Here is a 22,590-nt window from a genome sequence, read left to right on the forward strand (position 1 = left end):
AATACCAGAGGAAATAGGGTCCATTAAAGGTCAACGAGGTTAAGTAGCCTTTGAACCTCAGGAGATGGGAGAGATAACAAATTAATATTTTGTGTCAGTTTTTACTGAGCAGAAAAAAATGGAGGCTGGAAAACTCAGGGAAATAAATATTGCTGCTCTGAAGACAGTTCATGTTAAAGAACAGGAAGTGGTAAGCGTTCTTGTAAACAATGGTGGATAAATCTCTGGGAAGGGAATTGCAGGGCCCTTAGTATATCATCTATCACCGTGGATAAGGTGCCAGAGGACTGAGGGGTGAGTAATATTGCACCTTTATTTAATAAAGGAGAAGCCTGGGAACTGTAGACCTGTCAGTCTGACAAGAGCGGTGGGTACATTTTTGGAGGAGATTCTGAAAGAGGGAACTTACATCAACTTGGAGAGGCAAGGTCTGATTGAGGCTAGTCAGCACGGCTTTTTGCTTGGGGACAGCCTACCGGGGAAAGCCATAGTTGTCACGTCTCTGTTGGCACTGTGGCTCAGAGGCGGTGGGGGTGGGAGAAAATAGAAAACCTCGTGGTAGGGGACTCAAGAGTTAGACGGATTGACAGGAGAATTTTGTGGTCAGGAACTGGACTCCCGGAAGGTACGTTGCCTCCGTGGTGCCAGGGTCCGGGATGTTGCCGATCGGGTTTACAAGATTCCGAAGGGGGAGGGCGAGCAGCCAGAAATCGTGGTACATATTGGCACCAATGATATAGCCAGGAAAGGGATCGAGGATCTGAAAAGTGACTACAGAGAGTTAGGTTGGAAGGTGAAGAGCAGGACAAATAGAGTAGTGATCTCAGGTTTGCTACCAGTGCCATGAGATAGTGAGATGAGGAACAGTCAGCGAATGCAGCTAAACACGTGGCTGCGAGGCTGGTGCAGGAGGAAGGGCTTCAGATACATAGACCGTTGGGATACCTTCTGGGGAAGTGGGACCTGAACATGAAGGATGGGTTGCACCTGAACTGGAAGGGCACAAATGTCCTGGGTGGGTTAGTTGCTCATGAGATTCAGGAGGATTTAAACTAGTTTGGCAGGGGAGTGGGAATCAAAGCCACATGTCTGAGACGGGATCAGTTGCAGACGGGACAGTGACAGGATATATTGAATCTATCAGGAAGGTTTCTCACGCGATGAAACAAAGGGATTGGTTAAAGTGTGTCTGCTTTAATGCAAGGAATGTCCGAAATAAGAGTGACGACCTTAGAGCATGGATCAGTACTTGGGGCTATGATGTTGTGGCCATAACAGATGTGGCTTTCAGAGAGGTCGGAATGGTTGCTTGATGTTCCAGGGTTTAGAACATATAGAAAGAACAGGGAGGGTGGAAAAAGAGGAAAATAGTGTAGCATTGCTAATCAGAGAGTGCATCACAGCTCCAGAAACAAAGGTTGTTGAGGAAGGTTTGTCTACTGAGTCAGTATGGGTGGAAGTTAGGAACAGCAAGGGAGCAGACCACCTAATAGTTGTAGAGAGATTGAAGATCTCATAGGTGAGCAGATTCTGGAAAAATGCAAAAGTAGCAGGGTTGTTGTAATGGGTGATCTCAACTTTCCCAATATCGACTGGAACCTCCTAAGTGCACATGGCTTGGATGCAGCCGTTTTTATCAGGTGTGTTCAGGAGGGTTTCCTTACTCAGTATGTAGACAGACCGACGAGGGGAGACACCATTTTGGATTTGGTGCTCTGCAACGAGCCAGAACAGGTGTCAGACCTCACGGTGGGAGAGCACTTTGGTGAAAGTGATCCCAATTGCCTCACATTTAGCATAGCCTTAGAGCGTGAAAGGAGCAATTACCAAAGGAAGATACTTAATTGGGGAAAAGGGAATTATGACGCTATCAGACAGGAGTTGGGAAGTACAGACTGGGAGCAATTGTTCCACAGGAAGGGCACAGCAGACATATGGGAGACTATTTAAGGAGCAGTTGTTGCGAGTGATGCACAAATTTGTTCCTCTGAGACAGGTAAGAAGGGGTAAGATTACGGAAACTTGGATGACGAGAACAGAGGAACTTCTCGTTAAAAAGAAGTCAGCTTACCTAAGGTGGAGGAAGCGAGGATCTAGCATAGCTTTACAGGATTACAGGCTAGCTAGAAAGGAGCTCAGAATTGGACTGAGGAGAGCCAGGAGGGGGCAAGAGAAAGGCATGACAAGGAGGATTAGGGAGAACCCAAAAGCATTTTACTCATACGTGAGAAATAAGAGAATGATCAGGGAGAAGGTAGGGCCGATCAGGAATAGCGTAGGGAACTTGTGCAGCGTAGGGAACTTGTGCATGGAGTCTAAGCAGATAGGGGAAGCCCTAAGTGAGTTTTTTGCTTCGGTTTTCACCAAGGAAAGGGAACTTGTTGAAAATGAAAACTTAATAGGAGCTGGGATATAGTCTTGACCAGATCAAGATTTGAAGTTGAAGTGCGAGAAATTTTGGAAAACATTAAGATTGATAAGTTTCCAGGGCCAGACCTAGGCTGCTCCAGGAAGCGAGAAAGGAGGTTGCTAAGCTGCTGGCGAGGATCTTTGCCTCCTCACTCTCCAAAGGAGTTGTACCGAAGGATTAGAAGGAGCCGAATGTTGTTACTCTTTTCAAGAAGGGTAATAGGGAAATCCCTGGCAATTATAGACCAGTCAGTCTCATATCTGTGATCAGCAAAGATTTGGAAAGAATGCGGTGGCGGGCATGTTGTTGGAGGGAATCCTGAGGGACAGGATGTACATGTATTTGGAAAGGCAAGAACTGATAAGGGATAGTCAACGTGGCTTTGTGCGTGGGAAATCATGTCTCACAAACTTGATTGAGTTTTTTGAAGAAGTAACAAAGAAGATCGATGAGGGCAGAGCAGTAGATGTGATCTATACGGACTTCAGTAAGGTGTTCGACAAGGTTCCCCATGGGAGACTGGTTACCAAGGTTAGAAATCATGGAATACAGGGAGAACTAGCCATTTGGATACAGAACTGGCTCAAAGGAAGAAGACAGAGGTGGTGTTGGAGGGTTGTTTTTCAGACTGGAGGCCTGTGACCAGTGGAGTGCCACAAGTTTCGGTGCTGGGTCCTCTACTTTTTGTCATTTACATAAATGATATGGATGCGAGTATAAGAGGAACAGTTAGTAAGTTTGCAGATGACACCAAAATTGGAGGTATAGTGGACAGCAAAGAGGGTTACCTCAGATTGCAACAAGATCTGGACCAGATGGGCCAACGGGCTGAGAAGTGGCAGATGCAGTTAAATTCAGATAAATGCCAGGTGCTACATTTTGGGAAAGCAAATCTTAGCAGGACTTATACACTTAATGGTAAGGTCCTTTTCCCCAGGGCAGGACTGATTGGTACGAGAAGTCATAGTTTGAAAATATTAGGAGGAAGGTATAAAGGAGACGTCAGAGGTAGGTACTTTATGCAAAGAGTTGTGAATGCATGGAATGCGTTGCCAGCTGTGGTGATGGAAGCAGATTTACTGGGGACATTTAAGCGACTGCTGGACATGCACATGGATAGCAGTGAGTTGAGGGGTACGTAGGTTAAGTTACTATATTTTACATTAGGATTAAATCTCGGCACAACATCGTGGGCCAAAGGGCCTGTTCTGTGCTGTACTTTTCTATGTTCTAAACCATGTCTCTCAAACTTTATTGAAGGTTCATGGAGGAACTGACCAAAATGATTAATGAAGGCAAAGTAGCAGACATGGTTTAAATGGACTTTAGTAAAGCGTTCGACAAGTTTCCACATGGTAGACTAATTAGATCACATGGGATTCAAGAATGTGTGCCAATTGTATACAAAAATTATCTTGATGATAGAAGATAGAGTGCGGTGAAGGAGGGTTGTATTTTGAACTGAAGGCCTGTGACCAGTGTTGTTCTACAGGTGTTGATACTGTGTGCACTTTTTCCTTTTCATTGACGTAAACAATTCGGATGAGAATGTACGAGTGTGAGAAAATCTGACCAAAACTGACACAAAAACTGTGTGGAAGCCATTTTTGTTACAAAGCAAGCTTTGCAGTAAAATGGAGCCTGCTAGCATAGTGCCGTTTGAGCCCTGGCTGAGGAATTCTGTTAGGATAAACTGACCTTGCAACTGCAGACTGTCTCTGTTCCTCTGGCCCCTGAGACAATTTTGCTTCATAGAATAATGTATTGCTTCACTATGTCCCTTATCAGTTGTTTTTGCCTAGCTGAACCTGCAATGAAAGATAACATTTAGTTTTGTAGTCATTAATGCAAGTCTGGAAAATATATGGACCTTACAACTACCCCTTAGTTTGCACAGTTAATGGGCAGTGGGCTTGTGATATCCTATATAACCAGTAACACTCTATTTCATTGGACTTCTTTGATCGAAGATAGATTTCCCATGGCCACGATAAAGCTAGTTAGTTGCTCAAGGTCTCGTCTCCTGGCTATTTTGTTTCAAATGATTCAGCACAAGATTTAATGCTCCCCAACAATGAGGCATCATTAGTAAGTTTGCAAATGATTCCAGAATTGGTGATAGACAGAGCGTTTTTCACAGTCCACTCTAAGATTACAAAGAAATCTTGATCTATTCGGTCAATGGGCTGAGGAGTGGTAGGTGCAGTTTAATTTGGATAAATGTGAGGTACTGCCTTTTGGTAAAACAAACAAGGGCAGGACTTATACAATTCGTGGTAGGGCCTTGGGTAGTGTTGTAGATCAGAGTGTTCTCGGATTTCTGGTACAAAAGTCATTGAAATTTGGGTCACAGACAGGGTGGTTAAGGCGGCATCGAGAATGCTTGCCTTCATCGCTCAGTTAATTGAGTATAGGAGTTGGGACGTCATGTTGAGATTGTACGGGACGCTGGTAAGGCCTTTTAGAAAACTACAGTTCTGGTCACCCTGCTGTGGGAAGGATATTACTAATTGGATAGGATTCAGAAAACATTTACCAGGATTTGCCAGGAATGGAGAGCTCAAGGTAAAACGATAGGGTGGGAATTTTATTACAATGGTGTGGCGGAGGTAGACGGGTGACTTTACAGATGATTCCAAAATTATTAGGAGCATAAACAAGATGAATAGCAAGGGTCTTTTCCCTCAAATGGGAGCATTCAAACCCAAAGGAGCATATATTTAAGATGAAGAAAACAATTTTATAAAGGATGTGAGATGCAATTTTTGTTTTAAAAACAGTGGTTCACATGTGGAATGAACTGCCAGAGGAAGTGATGGATGCAGGTACAGTTACAACATTTAAAGGACATTTGGATAATTACATGACCAGGATACATTTTGAGGGATATCGGCCAAATGCAGGCAACTGCGACGAGCTTAGTTTGGGAACATACTTAGTTGGACCGAAGGGACTGTTCCCATCCTACATGACTGTCTCAATCGGTCGAAGAGGCAGGAATGGAGGAGAGGCATTTTATCAATCTGCAACTCAACCCTGTTCCTGTTTTCTCCCCATCCCTTTCAATACTTCCTAATATTCGATCTCCCATTTTCTGATCTGAGTCTGACACATCTAAGGTGGCACTTCAGCTCCCATCCCGCTAGCCACACTAGTTTAAAACCTCACCAATGGAACTAGCAAAAGCTTTGATGAGGAGATTTATCCAATTCTGCCTGGGGCAACCAGTCAGGCTTGTACAGGCTTCACCTTCCCCAGGAACTGTCCCCAGGCCTCAAGATGCTAAATCCTTGTCTTGTTCATTTCTCCAGACATGCATTCACCTTTATCCTCTTAACTGTGCTGTCTATGATATTCTCAGTATTGCAGGTGCTCCACAATTAGTCCACCCACAGCTCCATCTCTGAAAAACCAGTTTTTGCAGATGTTAACACTTCCTGTATACATAGCCATCTCGAACACTGGAAGCGTTACTTATTGTACACATTGTGCAACATGGGAACATTCCCACACCAGAGTTCTGAGCTCCCTTGTCCGGTCTTCTCTCAAGATTATCCTACCCTTGAAGAAAACTTAATTGAGCCTTTATTTCAAACGTAATCAAAAACTTCTAACTGGACATCCGCTGAATACTGTACTTTAAAAACAGTAAAAATATACTCTACAAGTATCACTTAACAATTGGCTATTTCCAATGGGATTGTGTCACTCTCAAAATTGGCCAAACTGAGACTGACCGGATAGAATCTTTCAGCTTCACTTTCTCCATCTCAACTCAATCTGCTTTCACCCATCACTAATGCACTCTAATTGAGCTAAGCAGCATTCACAGTGCTGCCTTGTCAATGTAAGTGTCTGCTCACACCTACTCTGACCACAGCCTTCAGTAGTGTTCCAATGCAGTTCCTTCGGTGATGAAGGAACGACACTCCGAAAGCTAGTGTGCTTCCAATTAAACCTGTTGGACTATAACCTGGTGTTGTGTGATTTTTAACTCTGTGCACCCTAGTCCAACACCGGCTCCTCCAAATCATTTTCAACATGAACTTCAACATGTTCAGGATCAACAGAGAGTTGTCAGTATCTGGAACATTCCACCTGAAAGGGTGCTGGAATTCAAGTCATAGAGTCTGAGAGAAGTACAGCATGTAAATACAGCCTTTGGTCCAACTCATCCATGCCGACCAGATACCTTAACCTAATTTAGCCCCATTTTACAGCACTTCCCCATATCATCAAAATCCTTCCTATTCACATATCCATCCAGATGCCTTTTAAAAGGTGCAATTATACCAGCCTCCACCACTCATCTGGCAGCTCATTCCATACATGCACCACCCTCTGTGAGAAAAAGGTGCCCCTTAGATTTCATTTATATCTTTCCCCTCTCACCCTAAACCTATGCCCTCTAGTTCTGGACTCCTCCTATCCCTGTCTTGCTTTTCCAAAATGCAGCACCTTGCAGTTATATAAATTAAACTTCATCTGCCACTTGCATAAGGAATTTAAACGGAAGTTTGCAGGTACTGTAGAATGAAAAATTTATAGGTTAAAATCAAGGAGTGGGTGATGGGGGACTAAACATGACAGTTCTTGCAAAGAGACGAGGCATTATTTGGATCAATCTGTGCCTCGCTCGAGCCTATGTCTCCTTCCTCAGCTGCAGGGCTCACAACTGAACACACAGGGGGTGTAACATCACCAAGAATTTGAACATCTTGCTGCTTCTAGAGTTACAAACACATTGGAATAACCTTCGCACAGACCAACCTGCTTCCTCCCACAGCTGGGAGGCAATGACATTCGGGTCCTTGATCACTCTGCTGACCAGGAGAGAGCGAGGACTGCAGATGCTGGGGACCAGAGCTGAAAAACGTGTTGCTGGAAAAGCGCAGCAGAAGGGGCTTTCCTGAAGAAGGGCTTGTGCCCGAAACGTCGATCCTCCTTCTCCTCTGATGCTGCTCTGCTGCACTCTGCTGTCTGTCAGAAATGGTTTTCAGATTCCGTTCGCAATTAACACTCTGCGAAACGAATTCAGAAAAGAAGAAAATAAAAATCACCGCCAGTCCAGTTGCAGAAATCCAAAACAAACACGTCCCTGGGGTTTCAGCTCGGTTTGTGGAAATTCCCCACTTGCAGTCAGTCAATCAGGAACATGCGCATGCGCGTCCCGCCCCAGACGGTCAATCGGGAAGATGCGCATGCGCGTCCTGCCCACAGCCAATCAGGAACACGAGCGTCCCGCCCCCAGCCAGTCAATCAGGAACTTGCGTGTCTCGCCCCCCGAGCCAGGCAATCAGGAACATGCGCATGCGCGTCCAGCCCCAGTCAGTGAATCGGTAACATGCGCATGCGCGTTCCTGCACCTTGCCCCTACAAAAGATGGCGGCAGCGACACACGGCTGACCACCACCTGCGGCCCACAGCCGTTTTCCCGTTTGCTTCAAACGCGGATTCGAAATTTTACAATTCAGCTCTACCGGCCCACACCGAGTGTTTGTGAAAGCGCCCATATCCAGAGTGAGTCCATTTTGTTTTCTCTCTCTCTCGCTCTCTCTCTCTCCTAGTCTCCGCTGTATGCCCTCACCTCTCACGCGTTCGCTCAGGCACCAGTCACAGCGACACTACACCGGAAGCGTTAACGGTGACCCCGCTCCTCCTCCTCCTCTCTCATTGGATGGAGGACCAGCTGCACCGCGCATGGTCCTCCTGCCCCGCCCACTCCGCTCCTATTCGGCGGGGACCGGACGTCAATCAGATGAGCCAATTGTTTCGTCACTGGAGGGACTTTCCCTGTCTCTGCCATCATCATCCACAGGGAGTGCTACAGTGTCACAGAGTCTAAGAATTGGTGGCCATTCAGCCCATTCGACTGTGCTCTCACGCGAGAAACGCTGCAAATCTACTCAAATCCCCTGCCCTTCAGCTCACAGCCCACCAAATTTTTACTAAATTCCAAATTTTTTTTGAGACTAGGCAATGAATTTGCACCCGACTGCCGTTCAGACTGTTCCATACCCTCTGAACTTGCTGAGTAAAATAATTATCACATCTTCAATGTGCATTATTTGCCACATTGTCTGAAAACTGGTGTTGTGTGGATACCAAAGGTAACTGCTATGCTCTTTGCAAATGAAGTATCCTGAAAACAAAATCACCGTTTCACGTTCTCAGCTCTAAAGATTCCGATATCTCTCAACAAAACCGAAGCCTATTTTAGTTTTAATTTATTCATGGGGTGTGGTTTTTGTTGCCCAGACCATTACTTATTGTCCATCTTTAACTTGTTTGGAGAAAGTGGTAATGAATCTTCTTGAACTGTAAGTAAACCACACTGCTGTTTGGTCAGTAATCTGCAGTCTCACAACTCTCCCTCTCGGTGCAGTCCCGTCCAGTCTCTCAATCCTCTGTAATCCCCACCAACCTTACAATCCTCGATATCTGTATAAACTTCTGACTCACAACTGTCCTTGTCTCTGCAATTTCGTCCAACCTCACAATCCTCTGACCTCTGTAATTTCCTCCAGCTTCACAAATCTTTTTATCTCTGTTAGAGAGCATAAAGTTCAGGGAAAGCACAGCCGCAGCATGTATACGACTATAAATCGTCGGAGCAGAAATTAGGCCAGTCGGCCCATCATTCAATCATAGCTGCTAAGTATTTTTTTCAACCTCATTCTCTGGCTTTCTTCCCATAACCTTTGATTCCCTTGACAATCGATCCGTTGCTCCCGATGCGGTCTCCTCTACACTGGGGAGACTGGGCGCCTCCTAGCAGAGCGCTTTAGGGAACATCTCCGGGACACCCGCACCAATCAACCACACGGCCCCGTGGCCCAACGTTTCAACTCCCCCTCCCACTCTGCTGAGGACATGGAGGTCCTGGGCCTCCTTCACCGCCGCTCCCTCACCACCAGACGCCTGGAGGAAGAACGCCTCATCTTCTGCCTCGGAACACTTCAACCCCAGGGCATCAATGTGGACTTCAACAGTTTCCTCATTTCCCCTTTCCCCCCACCTCACCCTAGTTCTAAACTTCCAGCTCAGTAACTGTCCCCGTGACTTCTCCTACCTGCCTATCTTCTTTTCCACCTATCCACTCCACCCTCTCCTCCTTGACCTATCACCTTCATCCCCTCCCCCACTCACCCATTGTACTCTATGCTACTTTCTCCCCGCCCCCACCCTCCTCTAGCTTATCTCTCCACTCTTTCGGCTCACTGCCTTTATTCCTGATGAAGGGCTTTTGCCCAAAACGTCGATTTCGCTGCTAGTTGGATGCTGTCTGAACTGCTGTGCTCTTCCAGCACCACTAATCCAGAATCAAGAGCCTATGTCTGTTCTAAATATACTGAATGGCCTGCTCTCCACAGCCTTCAGTGGCAATGAATTCCACAAAATCATCACTCTCTGCCTTATCTCCTTACTCAATGGCTGTGCCCTTGAGTCCTTGTTTCTCCTGCCAAGAGAAACACTTTCCCAATGTCCATTCTGACAAGGCCATTCAGCATTCTGTAAGTTTTGATTAGATCACCTCTCATCCTTTAAAAATTGATTGTGCATAGTCTCAGCCTTCAACTATTCCTCATATCTTTAAGCCTTTCATTCCTCCAATCATTTTCGTGAACCTCCTATGGACCAGCTCCAGGGCCAGTACACCCTTTCTGAGGTATGAGGCCTAAAATTGCTCACACAATGTAAAGATGGTCTGACCAGAGCTTTATACAGCTTGAGAAGTACACCCCTGCTTTAAAATTCTTGTCCTTTCGAGATGAATGACACCGTTGGGTGGCTCAGTGGTTAGCACTGCTGCCTCACAGTGCCAGGGACCCAGGTTTGATTCCTGCCTCAGATGACTGTGGAGTTTGTACATTCTCCCTGTGCCTGTGTGGGTTTCCTCCCACAATCCAAAATGTGTAGGTTAGGTGAATTGGCAATGAGAAATTGCCCATAGTATTAGATGCATTAGTCAAAGGGAAATAGTTCTGGGTGGGTTAGTGTTCAGAGTCGGTGCGGGCTTGTTGGGCCAAGTGGCCTGTTTCCACAGGGAATCTAATCTAATACTGTGTTTGCTTTCCTAACTCCTAACTCAACCTGTAAGTTTACCTTAAGAGAACAGTGGACAAGGACTCCCAAGCACCTTTGCAGTTCAGCTTTCTGAATTTTCTCCCAATTTTGAAAATAGTCCATGTCCCTATTCTTTCTGCCAAGGTGCATGACTTCACATTTTTCCACACTGTGTTCCATCGGCCACTTCTTTGCCCACTCTCCTATTCTGTGTCATAGAGTCATAGAGTCATAGAGATGTACAGCATGGAAACAGACCCTTCGGTCCAACCTGTCCATGCCGAACAGATATCCCAACCCAATGTAGTCCCACCTGCCAGCACCCGGCCCATATCCCTCCAAACCCTTCCTATTCATATACCCATCCAAATGCCTCTTAAATATTGCAATTGTACCAGCCTCCATCACTTCCTCTGGCAGCTCATTCCATACATGTACCACCCTCTGCGTGAAAAAGTTGCCCCATAGGTCTCTTTTATATCTTTGCCCTCTCACCCTAAACCTATGCCCTCTAGTTCTGGACTCCCTGACCATAGGGAAAAGACTTTGTCTATTTATCCTATCCATGTTCCTCATAATTTTGTAAACATCAATAAGGTCACCCCTCAGCCTCCGACGCTCCAGGGAAAACAGCCCCAGCCTGTTCAGCCTCTCCCTGTAGCTCAGATCCACCAACCCTGGCAACATCCTTGTAAATCTTTTTCTGAACCCTTTCTAACTTTCACAACATCTTTCCGATAGGAAGGAGACCAGAATTGCACGCAATATTCCAACAGTGGTCTAACCAATGTCCTGTACGGCTGCGACATGACTTCCCAACTCCTGTACTCAATACTCTGACCAATAAAAGAAAGCATACCAAACACCACCTTCACTATCCTATCGACCTGCGACTCTACTTTCAAGGAGCTATGAATCTGCACTCCCAGGTCTCTTTTGTTCAGCAACACTCCCTAGGACCTTACCATTAAGTGTATACATCCTGCTAAGATTTGCTTTTCCAAAATGCAGCACCTCGCATTTATCTGAATTAAACTCCATCTGCCACTTCTCAGCCCGTTGGCCCATCTGGTCCAGATCCTGTTGTAATCTGAGGTAACCCTCTTCACTGTCCACTACACCTCCAATTTGTATGTAATTTGCAAACTTACTAATTGTACCTCTTATGCTTGCATCCAAATCATTTATGCAAAATGACAAAAAGTAGAGGGCCGGAGCACACCGGGGGTCTAAGGTTTCCTGTCATGACTTCTCTTTAAATTAAGCTCATTACTCTCTTTGCACAGAATTCAATAGAGCCAGTGTTCTTCCTTCACTTTAAAAAAAATTCTAATATAATCACTGCTTCTACCTGTACTTTAGCTGATATATTATACTTGATAAACTCTTAAGAAAATACTCTCTCAATATTACCTACCAACTGATTGTTTCAACTGGGCCAGTGTCACTTTCTAAACTTCAGACTGCGGGCACTGCATTCAATCTTTCAGTTTGACCTTCTCTATGTCTCACTCACTGTTTCCACCCAACTCTCATTGTGCAATGCAGCACTCACAGTGCAGCCTTTATTATTCTAATGGCCTTGTCACACCCACTCTGACCCAAGACTCCTGTACTGTTCCAATGCAGCTCAATGGGAGCTCAGGGAACAGCATCTCATCTTTCAGTTCAGCACTTCATAATGCTTAGGACTCAAAGATCTGTATCGTTCCACCTGAAAGGGAGTAGGAACATAAGCCCATAAGGAATTTTACAAGCAAGTATGCAGGTGTTTGAGAATGAGGGATTTAAAGGTTAAAATTATGAAGTGGGGACAAAATGGGACAAACTATGATGTGGAGGGATCCAGCATTGCACTGGGATGGTCAAAGTTAAATTGATGTGGAGGAACTGGTATTGGACTGGAGTGGATGAAGTTTAAAAAATGACTCCATTGTGACGAGGAATGTTCCCGGTTCAACTCGTCCATGGTGCTGAGTCTCTGTAAGAAATCCATAGTGTTGCAACAGAAGCTGGGAGTCGTGATGGAAGCCGAGATGATATATCAATTCGGTTGCATGACACTGTTATCTTTTGCTGGAATTGTGTGTCTTATGATCCTGTTCCACAGCTACCTGTGGAAGCAGCAGCGCTCAGCAAGCTAGTGCTTCCAAGCAAACCTGTTGGACTATAAACTGGTGTGATTTTTAACTTTGTCCACTCCAGTCCAACACTGGCTCCTGCACACCACAGGTCAATATCTCCTTCTTTATCTGCAGGGTGGAGAACTGACCACATGCGTTCGGGGTGATCTAGCCACGAATTTGAATATCTTGTGTTTTTTTGAGTTACAAAGATATCCGAAATATTTTTCCAACAGACATAACAGAACAATTTTTTTTTCCTTCAACAGCTGAGTGCCAATGATATTCAAATCCTGCTGACTCCGCTGATTCTGTTCAAACTTGTTTTTTGAGATCTTGGTCTGCAAGTTATTCTCAATTAGTATTCTGTAAAATGAATTCCCGAAAGAAAAATCACTGCCAGTTCAAGATTGAAATCTAGAAAAGACAAACATTCATGCCTCAGCCTTTCCATTTCTCTTGGAGTTCAGGTTCATAGCTCCTTGAAAGTGGAGTCGCAGGTAGATAGGATAGTGAAGAAGGCGTTTGGTATGCTTTCCTTTTTTGGTCAGAGTATTGAGTGTAGGAGTTGGGAGGTCATGTTGTGGCTGTACAGGACATTGGTTAGGCCACTTTTGGAATATTGCGTGCAATTCTGGTCTCCTTCCTATCAGAAAGATGTTGTGAAACTTTGAAAGGGTTCAGAAAAGATTTACAAGGATGTTGCCAGGGTTGGAGGATCTGAGCTACAGAGAGAGGCTGAACAGGCTGGGGCTGTTTTCCCTGGAACATCAGAGGCTGAGGGGTGACCTTACAGAGGTTTACAAAATTATGAGGGGCATGGATAGGATAAATAGACAGTCTTTTCCCTGGGGTCGGGGAGTCCAGAACTCGAGGGCATAGGTTTAGGATGAGAGGGAAAACATATAAAAGAGACCTCATGGGCAACTTTTTCACGCAGAGGGTAGTACGTGTATGGAATGAGCTGCTAGAGGAAGTGGTGGAGGCTGGTACAATTGCAACATTGAAGAGGCATTTGGATGGGCATATGAATAGGAAGGGTTTGGAGGGATATGGGCTGGGTGCAGGCAAGTGGGACTAGATTGGGTTGGGATATCTGGTCAGCACAGGTGGGTTGGACAGAAGGGTCTGTTTCCATGCTGAACATCTGTATGACTCTGACTCTCTGACCTCGGAGGGAGGAAATCATTCACCTACAGCCACTGAAGGTCGTCCATCAGGTAGCTAGTGGCCTGTTGGACTATATCCTGGTGGTGTGATTTTTAACTTTGTCCACCCCAATCCAACACCAGCACCTCTTCATGGCTTTTTATAGAGAGGCCACAGGTACAGGAAGTGAATGTAGTGAGGGAACAGACTCTTACATTTATTGTCATTATTCCTCTCTCAGCTGCACACATTTATTTGCCTGCTTAAAACCTGTGGCCTCTTTATAAATTTAAAAATCACACAACACCAGGTTATAGTCCAGCTGGTTTACTTGGAAGTAGTGGCTTTCATAGCGCTGCTCCTTCCAGGTAGCTAGTGGCCTTTTGGACTATATCCTGGTGTTGTGTGATTATTAACTTGGTCCACCCAGTCCGACACCAACACCACCTCATCGTGGCTGTTTATAAATGTTCACAATCATATGATTTCTATCAGAGATGGTCAGGATTTATGGGGCAGTAAATTTAGAAGCAATTAGTCTCATCCACCCTCGAAAGACTGATGGCATTGCAAGTTTATTTCCTTTTAAGTACACCATCCAATAAATTTTGAAATAATCTATCACCTCCACTTCTAGAGATGACTTTGGAAAATTCCCTTTTCAGGGCACTGTTGAATACGCAGGATAGGATTTGCAGACATAACTCTCAAAACAAGCTTGACGTGAAGATCTGACGGAGTCACTCAACCCATCGGCTATGAATGTCATTGAGCTTTTAATCTGAAAGGTGAAAAAATTAACTATTCTGTCAGCTGCAGACTGCACTGTGACTGGAAAACGACACGCTTCAGACTGCAGCTACTGCCTCTGTGCCCAATCTTGGGAGGGAAGTTGGAATATGTTCATTGGCAGCTACCAAAGGGAAAGCAAGTGAATCGAGGAGAGTGCAGATTTTGGAAATGTTGGTTCCTATTCCTGTCCTTCTTATAGACACTGACATCTTTTACTATCACATTTTGATATATTTCCTTGTTGACTAAAAGGATAGCCCCCTTCTTAATATTCACAATTAAAAGAATGATTTATTCTGGGAAAAGCTGATATTTAAGGAGACTGTATAATTTTGGTATTTCTTGTGTTATTACTTGATAAATATTCAAACTTTTTTTGTAGGTTTATAATTGTTTGAGATTATCATTGGTTCTAGTTTTGGTTCCAAGTGAGAAGCCAAGACTTCAATTTAACTCCACAATCTCCTGTGATTTCTTGCAATTTTCCTTCAGGCAACAGACTTGTTTGTTTAATAATAAGCTGAAATTATTTAGATTACTGAGTCCCAGTCATTCACTAAGAGTTATCATTAGTTGACTATTCAAATGTTGGCCCCATGTGGGTCTGAGTTCTACCACCAAGTTGTCAAAATAATGGAGATTGACCAATGGGAAATGGAGGAAGACCAAAAGCACTCTGATTTTTCCAGCCAGTCATTGCCAGAACAGCCCCACTCTGTGATTTGGATTAGGAAGGCAGCACCCTATTTTTCTATTGACTGAAGGTTGCAAATGTTATGGGTTTTTGGTCCAAAAGACCCACCTGATTCCATGTTTCACCAAACACTGTCATCTTCAGTAATGTGACCAATGGGAAAAGCTGGCGGTTTGGAGGCACTTTGGATCTCTAGCCAATCAGTGGCTTGGTGGCACAGTGGCTCAGTGGCTAGCACTGCTGCCTCACCGCACCAGGGACCCGGGTTTGATTCCAGCCTCGGGTGACTTTCTCTGTGGAGTTTGCACATTCTCCCCATGTCTGCATGGGTTTCCTCTGGGTGCTCAAGTTTCCTATCACAATCCAAAGGTATGCAGGTCAAGTGAATTGGCTCTGCTAAATTGGCCAGAGTGCATTAGTCTGAGGTAAATATAGTGTAGGAGAATGGGTCTGAATGGGTTACTCTTCAGAGGGTTGGTGTGGACTTGTTGGGCCAAATGGCCCCTTTCCATACTGTCTTCTCATCAGAACTCCCTTATTGTTCTCTGCTCAGTAACATATGAGGAACGGCTGAGGATCCTGGGATTGTATTCATTGGAGTTTAGAAGATTAAGGGGACACTTAATAGAGATGTAAAGGATGATACATGGCTTGGAAAGGGTGGACGCTAGGAAATTGTTTCCGTTAGGTGAGGAGACTAGGACCCGTGGACACAGCCTTAAAATTAGAGGGGGTAAATTCAGAACAGAAATGCGGAGACATTTCTTCAGCCAGAAAGTGGTGGGCCAGTGGAATTCATTGCCGCAGAGTGCAGTGGAGGCCGGGATGCTAAATGTCTTCAAGGCAGAGATTGATAGATTCTTGTTGTCTCGAGGAATTAAGGGCTACGGGGAGAATGCGGGTAAGTGGAGTTGAAATGCCCATCAGCCATGATTGATTGGCGGAGTGGACTCGATGGGCCGAATGGCCTTACTTCCACTCTTATGTCTTCTGGTCTTGTGGTCTTATTGTCTGTGAGTGAACATGGGACAATAATCTTCTGAAGCTGCTGCTCCTGCTCCTCCCTCTAAATGAAGAGTGAGCTTCACCCAGACTGAACCTCCATCCTTTTTCTCAACAGAGTCAGAGTCATTGAGATGTACAGCATGGAACAGAGCCTTCAGTCCAACCCATCCATGCCGACCAGGTATGCCAACCCAATCTAGTCCCACCTGCCAGCACCCAGCCCATATCCCTCCAAACCCTTCGTATTCATAAACCCATCCAGATACCTTTTAAATGTTGTAAATGTACCAGCCTCCAGCACATCCTCTGGCAGCTCATTCCATACCACACCACCCTCTGCGTGAAAAAGTTGCCCCTTGAGTCTCTTTTATATTTTTCTCCCCTCGCCCTAAACCTATGCCCTTCTAGTTCTGGACTCCCCCACCTCAGGGAAAAGACCTTCTCTATTTACCCTATCCATGTCCTTCATGATTTTATAAACCTCTATAAAGTCACCCCTCAGCCTCCGACACTCCAGGGAAAACAGACCCAGCCTATTCAACCTCTCCCTGTAGCTCAAATTCTCCAACCCTGGCAATATCTTTGTGAATCTTTTCTGAACCCTTTCAAGTTTCACAACAGCCTTCTGATAGGAAGGAGACCAGAATTATATGCAATATTCCAAAAGTGGCCTAACCAACATTCTGTACAGCTGCAACATGACCTCCCAATTCCTATACTGAATGCTCTTCCTAATAAAGGAAAGCATACCAAACTCCTTCTTCACTATCCTATCTACCTGTGTCTCTACTTTCAAGGAGCTATGAACCTGCACTCCAAGGTCTTTGTTCAGCAACACTCCCTAGGACCTTACCATTAAGTGTATGAGTCCTGCCAAGATTTGCTTTTCCAAAATGCAACACCTCGCATTTATGTAAATTAAACTCCATCTGTCACTCCTCAGCCCATTGGCCCATCTGATCAAGCATCTGTCTGCTATCTTCCTTTCCATTTAAAAAGATAAGTCTTGGGTTGTTAAAACGGAAGGAAGTGATCCTAGAAAGGGTGCCGATTCCGTCCACGACAGGAAGTGGTGAGCACTGAACATTTTATCAACACCTTCCAGAGAATGGGCAGGGCATATATTAGCAACTGCAGAGTGAGAATGTTGAAAGACAGTGTGGAGTGTAAATTTACAGATTTACTCACTTTATCTGATGAAGGACCAGTGCTCTGAAAGCCTGTGATTTCAAATAAACTTATTGGACTATAACCCTGTGTCCTGCGACTTCTGAATTTGTCCACCACAGTCCAACTCTGGCATCTTTACAGGTTTGGGGGATGAGAAAGGAAAAATAAGACTCCCAGAGAAACTAGAATTATCTTCTGAATTTCTAATCTGAATTTTTAATACTTTATAATTCCTTCCGCAGGATTTTAGGGGGTTAAGATTTGCAGATGCATATCTCAAAACAGACATCAGGTGCAGAAAGATACAAAACTAACCAGAACCTGAAGAACCACAGATGGAGAAATGTCGATTTGTTCTGTCTACATTAAAGGTTTTAAACATCTATTGCACTGGAAAAGCACTAAGATGCACCCCATCCCCCACCTCCCCAGTGAACTGACATGGAAAGCCTTTAACCTATGACACAGCCAGAAAAGGCATTGTACTATTCACAGTAGGGAGACACCATACCAGCTGATTGTTGAGCTTTCAATACCGTCATATGAAAAAAAAAACTGTAGAAATGTGAGGACTGCCTGAAGGGAGAGGCCATTCACCAGCTCTGAATGTGGGAATGAATTCACTGACTCATCTGCCCTGCAGAAAGGTCAGCCTGCTGCCACTGGAGAAAGGGCATTTGCCCGCTCTGAATCTGGAAAGAAACTCTGTTAATATTTCAATGGATATACTGAGACACCAGTGAGGTCACACTGGGGCCAACTATCCAGCTGGTCGGCATGCGGGAACGTATTCACGCAGTTGTCCAGTACGCATGTACGCCAGTGGGTTCAAACCAGGGAGAGGCCATTTCAGTGTTCTGACTTTCTAGAAGAATTCACTCAGGCATCACACCTGTGGAAAGATCAGCAAATCCATTCGTGAATACAACAATTGGATCTGCTGTTAGTCAGGAACAACACCCATGCTGTTGGGCCACAGTTGTGAGACCATTGTCACCTGCAAACTCTCCATGTTGCACACACCATCCTCACTTGGAACTATACCGGCTGTTGCTGGGCAAAAATTCTGGAACTCCTCCCTCACAGCATTGTGGGTTTCTCCACACCACAAGGACTGTAGATGCAGAAGACAGCACACCATCACCTTCTCAAGGAGGACAATTAGGGATGAATAGTCAATGCTGACCGACGCTTTGATGCTATATCCCATGAATTGATTTTAAATGTGAGGGAAAATTCCCAAACAGGGCTAAGCCATATTTGTTTTGAGAGTGGGGTGAAGTACTAGGTTCAGAGGGTTTCTATCTGCTGGACTGGCCAACCTCACCAGTTTGCTTCCAGTAAGGCTAATGCTCTTTGTGCTTGGGACTGCTCATTCCCAGAAAAATGATCAGCAAAAGCTGTTCAGGAACATTGATCCTGATCTTCAGGAATTTCTTCATTCCTGAAGAAGGGCTCATGCCCGAAACGTCGATTCTCCTGCTCCTTGGATGCTACCTGACCTGCTGCGCTTTTCCAGCAACACATTTTCAGCTCTGATCTCCAGCATCTGCAGTCCTCACTTTCTCCTCGAAGAATTTATCCTGATCTGTCAATAATGTTTTCATGCCCATTGCAAAATCTGAAATAAACACGTGTCTGAATCATTGACTGTGCAGCACAGCACCAAGCCAGTCAGCTAATTTGGTCTCTGCCAATGGTATGCTCCATTTGAGCATCTATCTACCCAGCTTCATCTCCCTCACCAGCAGTTCCTTCCATTCTGGCTCATGAATGTGTCCAGCAGCTGTCCTGCTCCTTCACGTTGTTGGAAGCTGAGTGCTTGAAAGGTTCCTGCACAGTTCTCATCAGGTCAAAAGTGTACAAAATAGCTATCCTTCAGTCCCTCCCTGAGTTGCACCTTCACATAGAAGCCAGGGTATTTTTGAGATGTTCTCTCAAACTCTCTTGATTTTTGTTTAATGTCAATTTCACAGGATTTTAAAAGGGAGGATCTGATCGCATCGCCCAGCTTATCACAAACAGATCATCGTCAGGAATTGAATATGGAACAAGAAAGGTCCATCCACCAGTGAGCAACCAGGCCTCAGCCAGTGATACTCACATATCATGAACAAATAGGAAAGAAAAACACCCACTGTTGTTGGTTGAGGATTTCCAGGATTTTCACCCAGTCGTAATGAAGGTGCGAAGATGTCTGCCTTTGACTGAGCAGAACAAAATGGCTGCCCATGGCCAATGCAGCAGAACATGGCTGACAGTAATTTGAGAGCTTGGGAAGATAGTGGCTTAAAGTTGTCTTCGCAAGTCCAACAATAGTAGCTTTGTCGACTCAAGGTCAGCTGCAGTCATTAACGCATAAGACATAGACCAGAACACTTCATACTAATCTCTCTTGAATAATTTAATCAATCTCTTCATAACTTGTTAGTTAAAGAATTCTAACAGCTAGTTGTAACCATATAACTTTGATATTATAAGAATTAATAAAATTCAGTACTCTTTTGTATTTTCTGCAATGAGGTTAACAAGGAACTTAAAAGGTCCTTCAGTGATATGCAAGTATCCAATTAATTGGCAGTTAACATGGTGCAGCTGGCAAGTGCCTGGGAAGGAATGTGCTTGAATGCAGCAGATATATTGAAATTGTTGAGTGCAGCAGCATTGCCTTCGGGTTAAAGATAAAAGAGCATAGTTACAAAGGGACAACTCAGTGCTGCTCACCAAGAGTAAACAAAGGGAGGTCGGGGTGTGGGGAAGGGTGGCGTGTGCGTGTTGAGCTTCAGCTGTATAAAATAACCCACTTAGCAACTGTTTGCCCGTCTTATTACTCTGCTGCAACTTACGGGTGGTTCGCAATAAAGGTTGCATAAACCTTCTGCTAAGCTCAGACTCTCATTGATAACTATGAGATCTAACACGGTGCAAGTGAGTAGAACACGGAAACGGGAACCAGTCCTCATCCAGAATACCAACAGAGAGGGTACTGTCAGAGGGTCAGGGCTGAGAGAGCGGATGCTGTCAGATGCTTCATACTGAGGGAGTGCTCACTGCCGGAGGGTCGGGGCTGAGGCAGTGTTTCCTGTCGAAGGGTCGATGTTGAGTGAGCAGACACTGCTGGAGGGTCAGCGCTGAAGAATTATATTTAATATAATTCTTCCTGCTACTTCCAGATAAACAATATGAATTGATAACGGGATATTCAAACTTTCCATTGAAAAGTTCAATGGTAAATCTAACGATATTTCATCAACTAAAATCCTCCTGTATTTGGAGACTCTTACTGTCAATCTCAAAGACACACTCTCTCTTTCAGAGACACGGATTCTCTCACACACTCTCACAGATTGTTGATTTTTCTCTCTCTCTCTCAGACAAACACAGATGCTTCGTCTCAGTCTCTCTTTCTCAGGCAGCCTATCTCTTCGGCATTCTCTTTCTTTTCTTTCTTTTCTTTCTCTCTCTCACACAGACATGCAGTCTCTCTCTCACACATACGTTGACAATCTCCCTCACTTTCTCACTCACTCACTCACACACAGTCAGTCCCTCTCTCACAAAGAGACCAACACTATGTTTTTTCTCTCTCTCTCTCTGAAATCTCTCTTTCCATTGACAATGTTGTGTCTTATCTGGCTGGATGTACCGTCTCTTCCAGAAACAAAGTTTATTCATCAGCTTCAATTTATCAGTCACACTGAAAATCTCTCTGTCCTATTTTTCGCTCCCTCTATCTGTGTCTCTCCTCTTTCTCTCTGTCCATCTTCCAAGTCAAATAATGATGGACAATATTGATTATTTATTATCACATTAATATAGTGAAAAGCTTTGTTTACGAGCAGTACGGCCAAATCTTACATGGTAAGGGAGAGTGAAAAAAAATCTTAGAGACATACAGAATAAGTATGGCCTGGGCAGCAAAAAAAACCATACTCCATGAAAAAATTAAATTAGGATGGGATTTCTGGTTCTGGAGAGGCAGCAGAAGATCAGTTAATTCTCAATGGAGCTGAGGACATTCAGCAGTGATCTAATCAAGGTGTAGATTTATTTTCAAGATATTTCATTTACAGACAGAGCAAAATTATTAACATTGTCACAATGCAGGAACAATTGACTGCAGTTGCTGGAATATGTATTGAAAACAACAAATGCTGGAGATTACAGCAGTTTAGACTGGGTCCATGGAGAAAGAGTAAACTAACATTTTGTGTCTCGATGACTCTTCATCAGAGCAGAAGTAAAGTGTTGTGGCAATAGCATTTATGGTATAGTTTGGGTGGGGAGCTGGGGGTAGTAGCTGTAAAAGAAAGGGGAGAAATGTTCACAATTCACGGGTTGAATTCCATATTAAATTCAGAAGGCTGTAAAGTGCTAAACCTGAAGATGAGATATTCTTCCAGTTTGCATTGTTATTCACTGGAACATTGCAGCATGCTGAGTACGGACGAGTGTCCTGCTTGTGCACAGAGCAGAGGTGTTCAGCAAAGCAGTCACCCAATCTGCAGTTGGTTTCTCCAGTTGTAGAGTAGACAACATTGGATCCAGTGAATACGATACACAAGATTGGAGGAGGTATAGGTGTAATGCTGCCTTCATTTGGAAAGACTGTCTTAGGCCCTTGGTTGGTGAGCAGGGATGAGGTGAAGGGGCTGGTGTTGCACCTTCTGCAGCTACATGGGAAGGTGCCATGGAGGTGATGTTGATGGTTGTAGAATGGACTAGGGTGCCAGGCCAGGAACAATGCCTGTGAAATGCAGACAGGGGACTGAGGGCAAGATATATTCAGTCATGGTGTGCTGCTCGAGTTGCATAAAATGCTGGAGCACGATCTTTTGAACATGGAGGCTGGTGGAATGCAAACTGAGGACAGGAGACTCTCGATCAAGCTGTGAGTGATGGGAAGGGGCAAGGATGGAAGCACGGGCGATAGGTTGGGTGCGTTTTGAGCGCCCTTTCAACCACAGTGGGTGGGAAACCACAGTCATGGAAGACGAAAACCATGGCAGCCAGTGGTGTTTTGGAAGGTGGCACGTCACCCCAACAGATGCGGCGTACACAAAGGAAGTGGGAGACTGAGATGGCGCCCTTGCAGGATGTGGGGTGTGATGAGCTGCATTGAAGGTAGCAATAGGAGCCAGTAGCTTTCTGGTGGAATGTTTTGGTAGACAAAAATCACA

At 44.7% G+C, this 22,590-nt stretch overlaps 1 protein-coding gene and 1 long non-coding RNA gene across 3 annotated transcripts in view; one reads left to right on the top strand and one right to left on the bottom strand.

Moving 5' to 3' along the window:
- LOC140461091 (uncharacterized) overlaps positions 1-7,565 on the bottom strand; it is a 63,463-nt gene extending 55,898 nt beyond the window's left edge. Inside the window, exons 1-2 of the mRNA XM_072555867.1 lie at positions 7,181-7,565; positions 4,109-4,218 (exon numbers count right to left, since the gene is read on the bottom strand). The gene's annotated coding sequence lies outside the window, so the exon portion shown is untranslated. The remainder of the gene's footprint in view (positions 1-4,108; positions 4,219-7,180) is intronic.
- Positions 7,566-7,752: 187 nt separating this feature from the next.
- Positions 7,753-20,255, top strand: LOC140460206 (uncharacterized). 2 transcript variants are annotated; one of them, XR_011953908.1, is made up of 3 exons: positions 7,753-7,930; positions 16,356-16,421; positions 17,653-20,255. It is a non-coding gene; the product is annotated as an uncharacterized lncRNA (long non-coding RNA). The 2 variants fall into 2 exon arrangements; XR_011953909.1 differs by having other exon boundaries at positions 19,387-20,255.
- The last annotated feature ends 2,335 nt before the right edge of the window (positions 20,256-22,590 follow it).

The sequence above is a fragment of the Chiloscyllium punctatum genome, chromosome 36, assembly GCF_047496795.1.
Source record: "Chiloscyllium punctatum isolate Juve2018m chromosome 36, sChiPun1.3, whole genome shotgun sequence".
In the NCBI taxonomy this organism is placed as follows: domain Eukaryota; kingdom Metazoa; phylum Chordata; class Chondrichthyes; order Orectolobiformes; family Hemiscylliidae; genus Chiloscyllium; species Chiloscyllium punctatum.